General features: G+C 46.4%; 1 non-coding gene and 2 pseudogenes across 1 annotated transcript; all 3 read left to right on the top strand.

The window, feature by feature from the left end:
- Positions 1–3,997: 3,997 nt before the first annotated feature.
- LOC149157372 (18S ribosomal RNA) lies at positions 3,998–5,809 on the top strand (annotated as a pseudogene).
- Positions 5,810–9,566: 3,757 nt separating this feature from the next.
- On the top strand, positions 9,567–9,721 carry LOC149157371 (5.8S ribosomal RNA; annotated as a pseudogene).
- A 247-nt stretch (positions 9,722–9,968) lies between these two features.
- Positions 9,969–13,379, top strand: LOC149157370 (25S ribosomal RNA). The gene has a single exon (XR_016262114.1). It is a non-coding gene; the product is annotated as a 25S ribosomal RNA (ribosomal RNA).
- Positions 13,380–16,283: the final 2,904 nt, after the last annotated feature.

The raw sequence follows: 16,283 nt of genomic DNA, 5'->3' as shown, positions 1-16,283 counted from the left end.
GTGACAGGTTTTCTTTTTGTGTGAAAGGTTGGTTGGTAATTGAGTTGTTTTTTTGGGTTTGCTTGAAGAATGGCCTTGGGTCATTTGTAGGGTGGCCGATTTTCATCTTCTCTCCATCCCCACTTAGTAGCACATGAGCAGTAATGTTGACCATGCTCGTCCCGAGAGGCATATGTGAACAATTCCCCTTCTTCTCTCCAAGTTCTTGGAGTTCTATGGGTTGTTGTGGTGTGGCTCCCGAGCTCGTCCTGGTCTCTCGTGCTCATCCAAATGATATAAGTGATAGGATTTCTTTTCATGTGAAAGGTGGGTTGGTAATTGAGTTGTGTTTTTAGGTTTGCCTAAAGGATTACCTTGGGTCATTTGTAGGGTGGCCGATTTTCATCTTCTCTCCATCCCCACTCGGTAGCACATGAGTAGTAATGTTTGCAATGCTTGTCCTAGGAGGCATATGTGAAAAATTCCCCTTCTGCTCTCCAAGTTCTTGGAGTTGTTTGGGCTATTGTGGTATGGCTCCTAGGCTTGTCATGGTCACTCGTGCCTATCCAAATGATACAAGTGATAGGTTTTATTTTTGTGTGAAATATGGGTTGGTAATTGAGTTGTCTTTTTAGGTTTTCCTGAAGAGATGGCCTTAGGTAATTTGTAGGGTGGTCGATTTTCAACTTCTTTCCATCCCCACTCGGTAGCACATGAGCGATAATATTGGCCATGCTCATCCCATGAGGCATATGTGAACAATTCCCCTTTTGCTCTCCAAGTTCTTGGAGTTGTATGGGCTGTTGTGGTGTGTTTCCCAGGCTCGTCTTGGTCCCTCATGCCATCCAAATGATACAAGTGACAAGTTTTCTTTCCATGTGAAAGGTGGGTTGGTAATTGAATTGTTTTCTCTAGCTTTCCTGAAGGATGGCTTTGGGTCATTTGTAGGGTGGCTAATTTTCATCTTCTCTCCATCCCCACTCGGTAGCACATGAGTAGCAATTTTGGCCATGCTCGTCCCAAGAGGCCTATGTGAACAATTCCCCTTTTGCTCTCTAAGTTCTTGGAGTTGTATGGGTTGTTGTGGTGTGGCTCCCTGGCTCATCCTAGTCCCCTCGTGCCCATCAAAATGATACAAGTGATAGGTTTTCTTTTCATGTGAAGGGTGCATTTGTAATTGAGTTGTTTTTTGGCTTTGCCTAAATTATGGCCTTGGGTTGTTTGTAGGGTGCACGATTTTCATCTTCTCTCCATGCCCACTCGGTAGCACATGAGTGGTGATGTTGGCCATGTGCGTCCCAGGAGGCATATGTGAACAATTCCCCTTCAGTTCTCTAAGTTCTTGGAGTTGTATGGGTTCTTGTGGTGTGGCTCCCTCGCTCATCCTAGTCCCCTAGTGCTCATCTAAATGATACAAGTGACAAGTTTTCTTTTCGTTTGAAAGGTGGGTTGGTAATTGAGTTGTTTTTTTGGGTTTTCCTTAATGATGGCCTTGGGTCATTTGTAGGGTGGCCAATTTTCATATTCTCTCCATCCCCACTCGGTAGCACATGAGAGGTAATGTTGGCCATGCTTGTCCCATGAGGCATATGTGAACAATTAGCCTTCTACTCTCTAAGTTCTTGGAGTTGTATGGGTTGTTGTGGTGTAGCTCCTTGGCTCGTCCTAGTCCCTCGTGTCCATCCAAATGATACAAGTGATAGCTTTTCCTTCCATGTGCAAGGTGGGTTGGTAATTGAGTTTTTTTGTTAGGTTTGCCTAAACGATGGCCTTGGGTCATTTGTAGGGTGGTCGATTTTCATCTTCTCTCCATCCCCACTCGGTAGCACATGAGTGGTAATGTTGTCCATGCTCATCCCCATCCCTCTTACCCATCCGAACGATAAAAATGTTAAAGTTTGCTTGGTGCTCCTTTGAGCCTTCGTTGTTGTGGTCCCAGATGGAAACCCCAAAACTCCATCATGCTTAAGTCACTATCGTGCCCCTCGATTGTTGTGAATAGAAAATTTTGATTGGGCTGGGCAGCCACGTGTGTCTCCATTGAAATTGGCTCCTCATTATATTTTTCACCTCCTCCCTATTTGGTGGGGATGGTTTTGATTTTCGTGTGAAAGGTGGGTTGGTAATTGAGTTGGTTTTTTGGGTTTGCCTCAAGAATGGCCTTGGGTCATTTGTAGGGTGGCTGATTTTAATCTTCTCTCCATACCCACTCGGTAGCACATGAGCGGTAATGTTGTCCATGCTTGTCCTTGGAGCCATACGTGAACAATTCCCCTTCTGCTCTAAATTCTCGGAGTTGTATGGGTTGTTGTGGTGTGGCTCCCTATGACGGCTAGCCTCTTCATTGTTCGGTTGTTTTTGGTGCTGGTTTCTTGTGCCTGTACTCTTTTTGTGTTGGCATTGTTAGTTGAGATGCATATATTTAAGAGGAATGTGGAAGGGTTTTGGATGTAAACTGCCTACCCTCCCTCTTGCTTGCTTTTTCCGTTGAGCGATGTGAGGCGTTGTTCTCCTTATTGTAAAGTTAAGGGTTGGCATTCCTTTCAAAGTGCATATCATCCATGATTGCATTGGCTTTGAGGTTTTGATAGATGTGTTGGCCCATATGTTTGATTGAGTGGTTTACTTTTTCCTTGCATCTCGCATGTGTGGCAGGCTTTTGTGGTTGGAAATGTTAAGTCACAATGTTTATGGGCATTTGTTGTTTCAATTATGTATGTGCTTGTGGTCCAATGGGGAGGAGGCTTACTACGTCGATGGTGGGGGCTATCTGGAAGAAGGGTTTTGAGGTGGAATGCTTTGACCTCCCTCCTCTATGTGGAGGTGGCCATAGGTGAAAATTATTCATTGTCCAGTTCATGAAGCTATGGGAAATCTCCTAGGTTGCCTATACGTAGGGTGTGTGGGGTGTGGAGCTACCCGATCCCTCCTCATGTTTGGATATGTTCTTGTATTGTGTAGCGAGCCTCTTGATTTGCATTTATTTCTTTCCTTTGCCTTCGCATCGTGGTTGTTGTAGGTGGTGAAGTGATTGAGGTCCACCATTGCTGATGTCCAGGTGGACTCCTAGGTGGCCTCATTGTGGGGCGGGGAGGGTCGGGGGGCATTTCTAAGAGAAGTTGTGGGCTTGGTTGGTCTTGTTTAATTTCCTTTCGTTTCCTTTGCATTGAGGCTAATGCAGGCAATCATGCATTCGAGGTCCATCGTTGCTGCTGTCCGAGTGGACTCCTAGGTGGCCTCTATGTGGGGAGGGGAGGGTTGGGGGGCATTTCTAGGGGAGGTTGCGGGCTTGACTTGTGTTGTATTATTTCCTTCCCTTACCTTTGTGTTGAGGCTACGGTAGGCAATCATTCGATCGAGGTCCACTATTGCTGCTGTCTGGGTGGACTCCTAGGTGGCATCCATGCGAGGCAGGGAGGTTTGTATAGCCTCTCTATGATAGGATTTGCAGTTGAGCATTATCTTTTTATTTCCTTCCTTTTCCTTCACATTGAAGTTGTCGTAGGGATCGAGAGATTAAGGTCCATCATTGCTACTTTCTGGGTGGATTCCTAGGTGGCCTCAGTGCAGGGTGGGGAGGGTTGGGGCTCATTTATAATATAGAGGTTTCATGGGTGGTTGTTCTACATTTATTTCCTTTGCATCGAGGCTTTCGCAAGTGATCAAGAGATCGAGGTCCACCATTGCTGTTGTCCGAGTGGACTCCTAGGTGGCCTCGGTGCGGAGTGTGGAGGCTTTTGGAGGCATTTCTAAGGGAGTGGGTGAGTGATTGCTCGTTTTCTTATTGGTTGGGGTGTGGTTGCAAACTCTGAAGTGGCCTTGGTGCGTTGTGGCTTGGCAGGTCTACCCATTTGTTCGCCATGTCCTTTGCATGTTGCGTGTGCTTCCTTCTTGGGATGCAAGAGGTGCAAGGCATAAAACTTTTACATGATATTTTGATATCTCTTTGACTTGATGGGTGTTCAGGTTGGCTCTTGGTAAGAGAGTGCCCAAAATTACCTTTGAAGTGGGAGGGTACTACCTGGTTGATCCTGCCAGTAGTCATATGCTTGTCTCAAAGATTAAGCCATGCATGTCTAAGTATGAAATAATTCAGACTATGAACCTGCAGATGGCTCATTAAATCAGTTATGGTTTTTTTGATGGTACCATACTACTTAGATAACTGTAGTAATTCTAGAGCTAATACATGCACCAAGTCCCGACTCTTTGGAAGGGATGCATATTTTAGATAAAAGGCCGGTGCGGGCTTGCCCGCTTCTCCAGTGAATCATGATAACTTGACGGATCACACAACCCTCGTGTTGGCGATGCTTCATTCAAATTTCTGCCCTATCAACTTTGGATGGTAGGATAGAGGCCTACCATGGTGGTGATGGGTGACAGAGAATTAGGGTTCGATTTCAGAGAGGGAGCCTCAGAAATGGCTACAACATCCAAGGAAGGCAGCAGAGGTGCAAATTACCCAATTCTGACATGGGGAGGTAGTGACAATAAATAACAATACTGGGCTCATCGAATCTAGTAATTGGAATGAGTAAAATCTAAATCCCTTAATGAGGATCCATTGGAGGGCAGGTCTGGTGCCAGCAGGTGCGGTAATTCCAGCTCCAATAGTGTATATTTAAGTTGTTGCAGTTAAAATGCTCATAGTTGGATCTTGGGTCGTAAAGGTCGGTCCACCTACTCGGTGTGCACCTGCCCTTCTATCCCTTTTGTCAAGAACGTGCTCCTAGCCTTAATTGGTTGGGTCGTGGCTTTAGTACTGTTACTTTGAAAAAAATAGAGTGCTCAAAGCAAGCTTATGCTCTGAATACATTAGCATGGAATAACGTGATAGGAGTCTCGTCCTATTGTGTTGGCCTTCGGGACCAGAGTAATGATTAATAGGGACTGTCGACGACATTCGTATTTCATTGTCAGAGATGAAATTGTTGGATTAATGAAAGATGGACCATTGCGAAATAATTTTCCAAGGATGTTTTCATTAATCAAGAGTGAAAGTTGGGGGCTCAAAGACAATCAGATACTGTCCTAGTCTCAACCATAAATGATGCCAACCAGGGAACGATGGATGTTGCTCTAAGGACTCTGCCAGCACCTTCTGAGAAATCAGAGTGTTTGGGTTCTGGGGGGAGTATGGTCGCAAGGTTGAAACTTAAAGGAATTGACGGAAGGGCACCACCAAGAGTGGAGCCTGTAGCTTAATTTGACTCAACACAAGGAAACTTACCAGGTCTAGACATAGTAAGGATTGACAAATTAAGAGCTCCTTCTTGATTCTATGGGTGGTGGTGCATGGCCGTACTTAGTTGGTGGAGCGATTTTTCTGGTTAACTTTGATAATGAATGAGACCTCAGCCTGCTAACAAGCTATGTGGAGGTTCCCCTTCGCTGCCAGCTTATTAGAGGGACTATGGCCGTTTAGGCCATGGAAGTTTGAGACAATAATAGGTCTGTGATGCCCTTAGATGTTCTAGGCTACACATGCACTACTCTGATGTAGCGAACGCGTTTTTCTTCCTAGTTTGTGAGGATCAGAAAATATTCTCAAATTGCATCATGATGGGGATAGACCACTGCAATTATTGGCCTTCAACAATGAATTCCTAGTAAGCACGTGTCATCAACTCATGTTGACTATGTCCCTACCCTTTGTACACACCGTTCGTCGCTCCTACCAATTGAATAATCTAGTGATGTGTTCGGATTGCATCGACGATGGTGGTTTGCCAGCATCGACATATGAGAAGTTCATTGAACCTTATCGTTTAGAGGAAGGAGAAGTTGTAACAAGGTTACCGTAGGTGAACCTACCGTAGGATCATTGATAGTAGGGGTTTCCTTTTTTGGTTTGGGTTGGTTTGGTTTTGATTGCAATGTGGGACTATGTGGTGTGTCTCTAGGGGAGCGGGCTTAGCATTTGGCGGGGACATTGTTGGTTTCTTGTCTTGAGGTAACACTTGTTTTATCATGTGTGTGCTTGCAAGCCATGCTTGTGCTTGTCCCACCCATCCTTTGTTTTTCTTTCCCCCAATGTGTTTCTGTAGGGGGTTCGGAAGCTTGTTTCTTGGGAGCCCTTCCGATGATTTGTTCGGTCGGGCACGGTTGCTGCAGTTGAGGTGCTTGGGAAATTTCGACTCATTCATAATAGCAGTGCTTGGTATTTTGTTTGATGGAAGGCATGGGCCAAGGGTGCGGGCTTCCATAGTTGGTTCTCTCGAAAAGGCGGCGGTGGTTGATGTGTTGCTTGGATGAGATTTTTTGCTAGTGGTTGGGTTGAGGGAGTGGTTGTGCGCATGCCTGGTAGCTCAAACCTTCCATGAGGGGAAATTGTCAGGGTGGGATCAGTATGGGATGGATGAAGAAAAGTTCAACACATTGTTCTAGCCACCCTAGTCCTCCCAACCATTCCTCGATATGCCCTCACGGAAGGGTTGGGTGTCTAGGTAATGAAAACCCCCTCCCTCGGTCTGCACTCCATCAAGATCGCAATTTTTCCCACCAATGGGCATGAGGGTGGCAATATTATCTCATGCCTTTGCTATCGAGGGAATTCCTCATCCTCTCATGAGCCACTCCCCTTCTAAGGAAAAAAGAAGTAGCGGGTTGTGTCTTTGTTCCTCCCTTTGGATTGTGGGTTTTTTGTGGGACTTGGTCATTTCTTTGTTTCGTGGTGTGCGCTTTGCAGATGTCCCTCTCTTTAGTGGCCTTGCACCATCAATGTATTTGTGGCCCATGGCTTTCTCTAGCATTGAGTGTTGGCCCATGACAACTCCTCTTTGGAGTTTAATTCTTGACCACCGTTGACTCTCTCGCTGGAAAGGTTGTTGGGTGTTTTGTACATGGAGGGATGCAATAGCAGGGTGGGTTTGTTATTAGTAATTTATCCGTCGTTTGAAGCCTTGTGCCAGGTTGGGGGGTTGTTTACCTCTCAGTAATGTGCTCCAGACACTATTCTCATCACAGACCTTGTCTTTTCTAGTGGTCAAGTTTAGGTTGTGATTTATTTTCTTGGTTGTTTGATTGTTGTTTGTTATGTTGTAAGCTAGAAATGGTGTTGTGTCGTAATGTATGTGGGAGGGACTGAAGAGGTGGGATGATTTTTGATTGGGTGCCTTGTTTGATTTCTTTTTGGTTAGTGGACATCTACTCGTTGTGTTGTTGAGCTTCTCTCTTTTCTTGGGATCTTTATTTCTTTGGTGTTGTTTTCTTCCCTTCTTCCTTTTTGCCCTAGCTTTATGGAGAAGAGGTGGGATTGTTGTGGATTGGTGTTCAGTAAGGATGAAAAGTAGTACGGGTTACCAGGGTAACCACCCTAGTACTTCTCGATTTCCATCCCCTGCAGTTCCCCCCTTTTTGTGAAGGCACGGGGTTTGGGAAGCTTGTTCTCTATTTGAGCCTCCCCTTGTGAGTCGGTAGCCATGTTTGATATCTCTTGCTTTCATGTTGTTTTCTTCCCTTCTTGCTTTTGGGCCCTAGTGTTGTTGGGAAAAGTATCCAATACGGAATGACCCTATCCCACTCTAAGGAGTGATAGTACCTCAGCAACAAACAAGACAAAACTATCTAAGTGTTCTTCTTTATGAAATGTAAAGAGAGGAGAAGGAGTTAACTAACCGATGTCTTCCGCTAGTTTGTTGATCCAATCTCACTCCTTGCTGCTTGCCCCCAGCTCCTTGCTCCTTCACTAGCCCAGCTACACCAAGTTCCTGCAAAATGGCAAGTGAGGGGAACTACAAGAAGCATACATTCATAACTAGTTTAAGGATTAGAATAAACTAAATATGCAAATACAACAAAACATCATTGAGATACATGCATGTAGAAGAAACTCAAATGGCTTTATTGATGAAGAAGTAAAGTTCAGGAAGTGATACAACCATAAGAGTCCCAATCCAGCATTACCTTCCCAGCAGAAAGGAATCTCCTCTTCACCTCCTTCAAAGCAAATCACCCAATAGCTCTAAACTCAAACCAACAGCAATTCTTTGCATTCACAAAATTCCAGCACCCTTTTTTTAGATCTCATGGGGGAGAGATCCATATATAGATGTTTGGAGAGAGGATGAGTCAGCCTGAGATGTGACTAGTGTCCTCTCCCTCTTTCAGTTCTTGATTCCACTGGGAGGTTCTTGCTTCCACTTGGAGATTTGGAACCTCTTACTCATCACTAGTCGAATTCCCTGAGGCAAGTGTCATTTTGGAAGCTTCCTGGACTCTGACACCTTGAGAAATGAACTTGCCACTTGTCCCTTCTCACTCAGCGCAGGTAGCCAGTGTTGCAGTTGACATTCAGCGCAGGTAGCCAGTGTTGGATTTGACATTCAGCGCAGACATCTAGTGTAGCCACTGAAACGATCCTGAATTGACTTGGTTTTGATCAGTTTTTGGTGGAGAACTTCTCTGAATTGCTGTGGTTTATTGGCCTTGTTCCTTTAGGGGTAGGAACAACATGTTTAGGGACTTTGGATCCCTTAGATTATGGACATTTCATGCTCAATGCTGTAAGGCACAAAAATGTCTATAACACCTAGCTTTACGGAGAAAAGGTGGGATTGTTGTGGATTGGTGTTCAGGAAGGATGAAAAGCAGTGTGATTTCTAGGGGTGGCCACCCTAGTCCTTCTCGATCGTCGTCGCCTGTAGTTCCCCCCTTTTCTGAAGCCACGAGGTTGGGGAAGCTTGTTCTCTCTTTGAGCCTCCCCTTGTGAGCCGCTAGACACGTTTGATATCTCTCTTTCTTTCATGTTGTTTTCTTCCCTTCTTCGTTTTGGCCCCTAGCTTTATGGAGGAAAGGTGGGATTGTTGTGGATTGGTGTTCGGGAAGGATGAAATGCAGTGCGAGCTCCCAGGGTGGCCACCCTAGTCCTTCTCGATTGTTGTCCCCTGCAGTTCCCCCCCTTTTGCCAAGGCATGGGGTTGGGGAAGCTTGTTCTCTATTTGAAGCCTCCCTTTGTGAGCTGGTAGCCACAGTTGATATCCCTTTCTTTCATTTTGTTTTCTTCCCTTCTTCCTTCTAGCCTCTAGATTTATAGAGAAAAGGTGGGATTATTGTGGATTGGTGTTCAGGAAGGACGAGACGCAGTGCGAGCCCCCGGGGTGGCCACCCTAGTCCTTCTCGATCATCGTCCCCTTCAATTCCCCCCTTTTTGTGAAGGCACAGGGCTTGGGAGGCTTGTGCTTTGTTTGAGCCTCCCCTTGTGAGCCAGTAGCCACTTTTGATCTCTATTTCTTTCATCTTGTTTTCTTCCCTTCTTCCTTTCAGTCCCTAGCTTTTCGGAGAAAAGAGGGAATTGTTGTGGACTGGTGTTCGGGAAGGATTTAAGGTAGTGCAAGCTCCGAGGGTGGCCACCCTAGTCCTTCTCGATTGTTGTTCCATGCATTTCCCCCCTTTTTACCAAGGAGTGGGGCTCACAGAGATTGTTCTCTGTTTGAGCCTCCTCCTGTGAGGGGGGTAGACACCTTTGCTTCTCTTTCTTTCATGCGTTTTTCTTCCTTTCCTAATATTGGCCCTTAGCCTTACATTTGTTGTGAGGCGCTCCCCTATTCAGTGTTGTGGCATATTTTTCGATAATACGTGGAAATGGCTCCTGACAATGGATATATCAGCTCTTATTATGGTGAAGAATGTGGTGAAATGTGATACTTAGTGTGAATTGCAGAATCCCATGAATCATTGAGTTTTTTTAATGCAAATTGCACCCGAGGCCTCAATTGAGGGCATGTCTATCTGGGTGTCACATCCCATTCAAACACACTCCCTGCAATATGTTAGGGAGTAGCAGAGCTGGTCATCTGTGCCCAATGCGGTGCGGTTGGCTAAAATAACTCAAGTGATGTTTCATGGCATGCATCGGTGAGTGGTGATCTTGTCCCCTTGGATGTGTAGTCAGCATTAGCTGATGTAGGCTTTGTGTGGCATCACCCGAACTTGCTTTGCTCTCTCTTGTCCTCCCATTGGGTAGGGTGGATTTAGCTCTAGCTTTGCGACCTTAGCTCAAGCAAGAACACCCACTGAGTTTAAGAATATAATTAAGAAGAGGGAAAGAAACTTACAAGGATTCCCCTAGTAGCGGAGAGCGAACCAGGAATAGCCCAACATGAAAATCGGGTGGCAGAATCACCTGAATTGTAGTTTGTAGGAGTGTCCTTAGCGACGGACTTGGGCCAAGTCGCTTGGAAAGGGGCCCCTGAGAGGGTGACAACTCCATCGGGCCGGGACCCTTCTGCATCACGAGGCATTGTTGGTGAGTTAGGTTGTTTGGGAATGCAACCCTAATTGGGTGGTAAATTCCATCCAAGGCTAAATATGGGCAAGAGACCGATAGTGAACAAGTACCACGAGGGAAAGATGAAAAGGACTTTGAAAAGAGAGTTAAAGAGTGCTTGAAATTGTTGGGAGGGAAGCGGATGGAGGCTGTCGATGCATCTTGGTCAGATGTGGAATGGCTCAAGCTGGTTCGCTGCTCGACTTGACGTGAAAACCAAAAGGGGCTGCTGCATCATCACAAGCACAGGTGGAATATTGCCTATCAGTTTACCATTGCGATGGTCAAGGAATGAAGCGTGTGCCCTTGTGGTGGGCCATGTGCACCTGTGTGCTCATTGTGTTGGTTGGCAGGCTTTCCATTCAACCCGTCTTGAAACATGGACCAAGGAGTCTAACATGTGTGCAGAGTCACTGGGTTTGAAAACCTATGAGGTGCAAGGAAGTTGACGGGTGAGATCCCCTCTTTAGGGGGTGCATCATCGACCTGACCTTGAGCTTATGTGAAGGGTTTGAGTGCGAGAACACCTGTTGGGGCTCGAAAGATGGTGAACTATGCCTAAGCAGGGTGAAGCCAAAGGAAACTCTAATGGAGGCTCATATCGATACTGATGTGCAAATCATTCATCTGAATTGGGTATGGGGGAAAAATACTAGTTGAACCATCTAGTAGGTGGTTTCCTTCGAAGTTTCCCTCAGGATAGCTGGAGATCACGTGTGAGTTTTATCGAGTAAATAAAATAATTACAGGCATCGGGGGCGTAACGCCCTTGACCTATTCTCAAACTTTAAATAGGTAAGAGGGTGTGGCTGCTCCATTGAGCCGCGCCATGGAATCGAGAGCTCAAAGTGGGCCATTTTTGGTAAGCAAAACTATCGATGTGAGATGAACCGAAAGTCAAGTTACAGTGCCAAATTACGTGCTAACCTAGATCCCACAAAGGGTGTTGGTTGATTAAGATAGTAGGACAGTGATCATGGAAGTCGAAATGTGCTAAGTAGTGTGTAAGAACTCACCTACCAAATAAACTAGCCCAGAAAATGGATGGTGCTAAAGCGCGCAACCTATACTTGACCTTCAGAGCAATTTCCTGGCTCTGATGAGTAGGAGGATGCGGGGGTCATTGAGAAACCTCGGGCATGAGCTTGGGTGGATCAGCCCTTGGTGCAGATCTTGGTCGTAGTAGCAAATAGTCAAATGAGAACTTTAAAGACTGAAGTGGGGCAAGGTTCCATGTGAACAACACTTGGACATGGGTTAGTCGATCCTAAGAGATGGGGAAGAATTGTATCAAGGGTGCACTCTACATGAGCATTGAAAGGGAATCGGGTTAATATTCACAAACCAGGACATGACGGAAGGCAAAAACGTTAGGAAATATGGAGACGTCGTCAGGGGCCCCAGGAAGAGTTATCTTTTCCTTTTAATAGCTTGCCCACCCTGGAATTGGTTCACCCAGAGATAGGGTCCAGCAACTGGAAGACCACTAACGTCTTGTAGTGTTCGGTGTGCCCTTGGTAGCCCTTGAAAATCTGGAGGACCAAGTACCGTTCATGCCCGATCGTACTCATAACCACATCAGGTCTCCAAGGTGAACAAACTCTACTCATTAGAACATTGTAGGTAAGGGAAGTCGGCAAAACGGATCCATAACTTTAGGAAAAGGATTGGCTCTGAGGGTTGGGCCTAGGGGTTTGTGCCCTCAACTCATGGTCTATTGACAGTCTGCCCAAGTTGCTCTCGCAGCGAGGGCCAGTAGTTGCGTGTCGGTTGGTCTACGGGCGTAGAATGCCCCTTGTCAGGGGATTTTCCCTAGGTGTCGAACAATCAACTCAGAACTTGTATGGGCAAGAGGAATCCAACTGTTTAATTAAAACAAAGCATTGCAATGGTCCCTACGGATGCTGATGCAATGTGATTTTTACCCAGTGCTCTGAATGTCAAAGTGAAGAAATTCAACCAAGCACGGGTAAATGGTGAGAGTAACTATGACTCTCTTAAGGTAGCCAAATGCCTCGTAATCTGTTTAGTGATGCACATGAATGGATTAATGAGATTCCCACTATCCCTATCTACTATCTAGTGAAACCACAGGTAAGGTAACGGGCTTGGCAGAATCAGCGGGGAAAGAAGACCCTATTGAGCTTGACTCTAGTCTGACTTTGTGAAATGACTTTAGAGGTGTCGAATAAGTGGGAGCCGTTTTTAGCGCAAGTGAAATACCACTACTTTTAACGTTATTTTACTTATTCCATGGGGTGGAGACGGGGCACTACCCCTGTTTTTGGCCTTAAGGCATGTTTTGACGAGACGATCTAGGCAGAAGACATTGTCAGGTGGGGAGTTTAGCTAGGGTGGCACATCTATTAAAAGATAACGCAAATGTCCTAAGATGAGCTCAACGAGAACAGAAATCTCATATGGAACAAAAGGGTAAAAGCTCATTTGATATTGATTTTCAGTATGAATACAAACCATGAATGTGTGGCCTATTGATCCTTTAGATTTTTAGAATTTGAAGCTAGAGGTGTTAGAAAAGTAACCACAGGGATAACCGGCTTATGGCATCCAAGCATTCATAACGACATTGCTTTTTGATCCTTCGATGTTGGCTCTTCATATCATTGTGAAGCAGAATTCACTAAGTGTTTGATTGTTCACCCACCAATAGGGAATGTGAGTTGGATTTAGACCATCATGAGATAGGTTAGTTTTACCCTACTGATGAACCGCACCACAATAATAATTCAACTTAGTACAAGAGGAACCGTTGATTCACACAATTGGTCATCGTGCTTGGTTGAAAATCTAGTGGCGCGAAGCTACCGTGTGTCAGATTATGACTGAACACCTCTAAGTCAGAATCCATGCTAGAAGCGGTGCATGTCATTCTTCGACTGTATCTCGACTCGCAATAGGGGTGTCGCTTTTTCACCCCCAGGGACCCGTGTCATTTGCAAACCACGACTGTGAAGCATCTTGGTCGGGGCAGCTTTGAAGTTCAATTCCAAACAGTCGTTGAGAATAATCCTTTGTCGATGACATAAATATGCGATGGGGTATTGTAAGAGGTAGAGTGGCCTTGTTGCCACAATCCACTTAGATTCAGCCCTTGTTTGCCTTGATTCAAAGCTTCGCTCTTGTCACAAACAAATCCAAAAACCATCCCACTCTTGCACCTTTGCCTCTACCTCCAAACAACAATTTTTTATTGCTTGGGGGAGGGAAATTTGGGGTTTCCATGCTACGATGGAAAAGGCACCGAAGCAAGGGAAAATTGGGTTTCCATGTCTCACTCAGGTGCCCAAAATTTTGGGGTTTCCATGTTGCGCCCAGGTGCCCAAAATTTGGGGTTTCCACATTGTGAAGAAAAAGGTGCCCAAGCATGGGCAAAATTGGGGTTTCCATGCCGCACCTTGGCACCCAAGCATGGGAAAAATTGGGGTTTCCATGCCGCACCCTGGTGCCCAAAATTTGGAGTTTCCACCTAGTGCCTAAAATTTGGGGCTTCCGCCCAGCGCAAAAAAAATTGGAGTTTCCATGTCGTGCCCAAAATTTAGGATTTCCACCTTGCGCCTAAAATTTGGGGCTTCCACCCAGTGCAAGAAAATTTGGGGTTTCCATGTTGCGCCCAAAGTTTTTGGTTTCCAAGTCCTGCCCCAGTGCCCAAACCTAGGGAAGCTTGGGATTTCCATGTCGCGCCATGACCGAAACCGACGAAGGCCAAGCCTACAGAAACTTGGGCTTTCCATGCCGCACCCTGGCACCCAAGCCTGGGAAACTTGAGGTTTCATGTCATGCCACGACTGAAACTAGCGGCACCCAAGCCTAGAGAAACTTGGGGTTTCCATGTCATGCCCTGGCACCGAAGCCTGGGAAACCTGGGGTTTCCATGTCGCGCCATAGCCGAAACCGGCGGCTCCCAAGTCTAGGGAAACTTGGGGTTTCCATGTCCCGCCCTTGATGGAACCGTGGGTTTCCACATTTTATGGCATAATGGAAACTCGAGGTTTTCAACAATGCCCCAATGCGGGGAACTTGGGGTTTCCATGACGATGTAAACCAGCTCGCAAGTCTAGGGAGCTTGGGGTGTTTCGAAACCACTGCCCAAGTCTGGGGAACTCATGGTTTCCATGTCGTGGCACGGCCGAAACCACCGATGGAAACAAACCAAGTCTGGGAAACCTGGGGTTTCCATGTCGCAGCACACCCTGAATTGCCCGAGATTCTATGGAACTTTGGATTTCCATGTCATGGGGCGATGAAAAGCAACCAAAGTCTAGGGAACTCGGGGTGTCCATTTCATGGCGTGATGGAAATTTCTACCCAAGTCAGTGGACACACGAGGTTTCCATTTCATGTCACGACAAAAATTGCTACCCAAGTCTGGGAAACACTGGATTCCCATGTCGCTCGTGTCGTGGCTAAAACTGCCATGCAAGTCTAGGGAGCTTCGGGTTTCCATGTCATCACACGATAGGGAATGACCACCCAAGCTTGGGGAGCTTCAGGTTTCCATGTCATCGCGTGACAGGGAGCGACTGCTCAAGTCTACCAAACACGGGGTTTTCCATTCCATGGCATCATGAAAACTGCCTAATTATGGGAAACTCGAGGTCTTCCATGTCCCGCCATGATAGAAACCATGACCTTGGTGTAGGGAACTCAGGTTTCCATCCCACGGAATGACAGAGAACCGCCCAAGCCCACAGAACCCGGGGTCTTCTTTTTTGTGGCATGAGGGAAACCACCTAATTCCAGGAACGAATGGGGTCTCCATCTCCCACCCAGGCAAAAACCGTGGCCATGGTGTGGGGAACTTTGGTTTCCATGTCGCAACACGTCCAAAATCACCAAAGTTTATGGAAACCATGGTTTCCATGTTACAAAACAATGAAGAACTGCCCAAGTCTTGCGAACTCAAGGTTTCCATTTTGCGGCAGGGTGGAAACCACTTGCCTAGTCTATCTCTGGAACTTGGGGTTTCCATGCCTCGTTGTGATGAGATTCATCCAAGTGTGAGGAAAGCAGGGTTTCCCTACCCTGCCGTGACGACAGTTGCTCAAGTGTGTGAAATCTATTGTCTACATGTCCCATCGTGCTGGAAACCTCTACCACATATGGGGGAAGCCTGAGGTGTCAGGTATTTGAGTCTGGAGTGCCTGACAGAGTTGAGAGACTAAAGCTGTTGTACGGGTGTCATCATTCAGTTATATGTGACTCAAGTGAGCGTTCGGTTATATGCGAAGACTTGGCACAGCATTTGCTTATGTGCGATGGTGATGGGCACACTCGTAGTGGGCACGCCATGTTGGGCAGGGTCCACACCCCTCGATACGTGCATAATGTGCGAGTCACTGGCGCAAGGCACGCGGCCGACCCTTGTTGGGTGGTAGAATGAAATAGGTGACCATGTTCAGACGAGTTAGGATGCGGTAGGTGTTTGACATGTGGTGATGGGTGTAATCAGCTAAGTGTTGGAGCCGACCCATGGGTGTGATGATGCACATGAAGGGACATGACGGTTCATTGGAATGGGGTGTGTCGAGGTTATGTGGCATGTCGGTCGAGCATGCATGTTGATGGAGCTGACACTTGTTATCCTTGAGAGAGACGTCCCTTGGGAAAAGGGATGCATATAATTAAGGACTATGGCATTCGAAAAAGGGACATCAAACTCAAATTTCCACATTGCAAAACAAGTGTGAAGGAAGGAGTTGGGCGAAAACAGAATGAAGAGAAAGACACGGGTAAGAGGGTCACACCGGGGAGTAGATTATAGCAGGCGGGTTGGACTTGGTAATGTGTAAAAGTAGAGTGGGGCGGGTTACTGACCGGGTAGGCAGGCCGCACTACGTGCGGGCCATGTGCCCTGACTATGGACTGCACTAATGGGTAGAGTTTGGACGTCGTGGAATGGAAATTCGGGTGGATAGGTTCGCAGTTCAAGTGTGGAGTTCTGTCATATAGGAGGTGGGCAATGTAGAAAAATGACATGACATGATGGGTTGAAAGAATAATTGAAGAAGATAAA

This window comes from Pinus tabuliformis, chromosome 5_2 (genome assembly GCF_031772625.1).
Source record: "Pinus tabuliformis cultivar Carrire ecotype Pingquan chromosome 5_2, CPIR1, whole genome shotgun sequence".
In the NCBI taxonomy this organism is placed as follows: domain Eukaryota; kingdom Viridiplantae; phylum Streptophyta; class Pinopsida; order Pinales; family Pinaceae; genus Pinus; species Pinus tabuliformis.
Note: the sequence above shows the minus strand (reverse complement) of the source record. Positions and strands in the feature narration are given on the sequence as shown.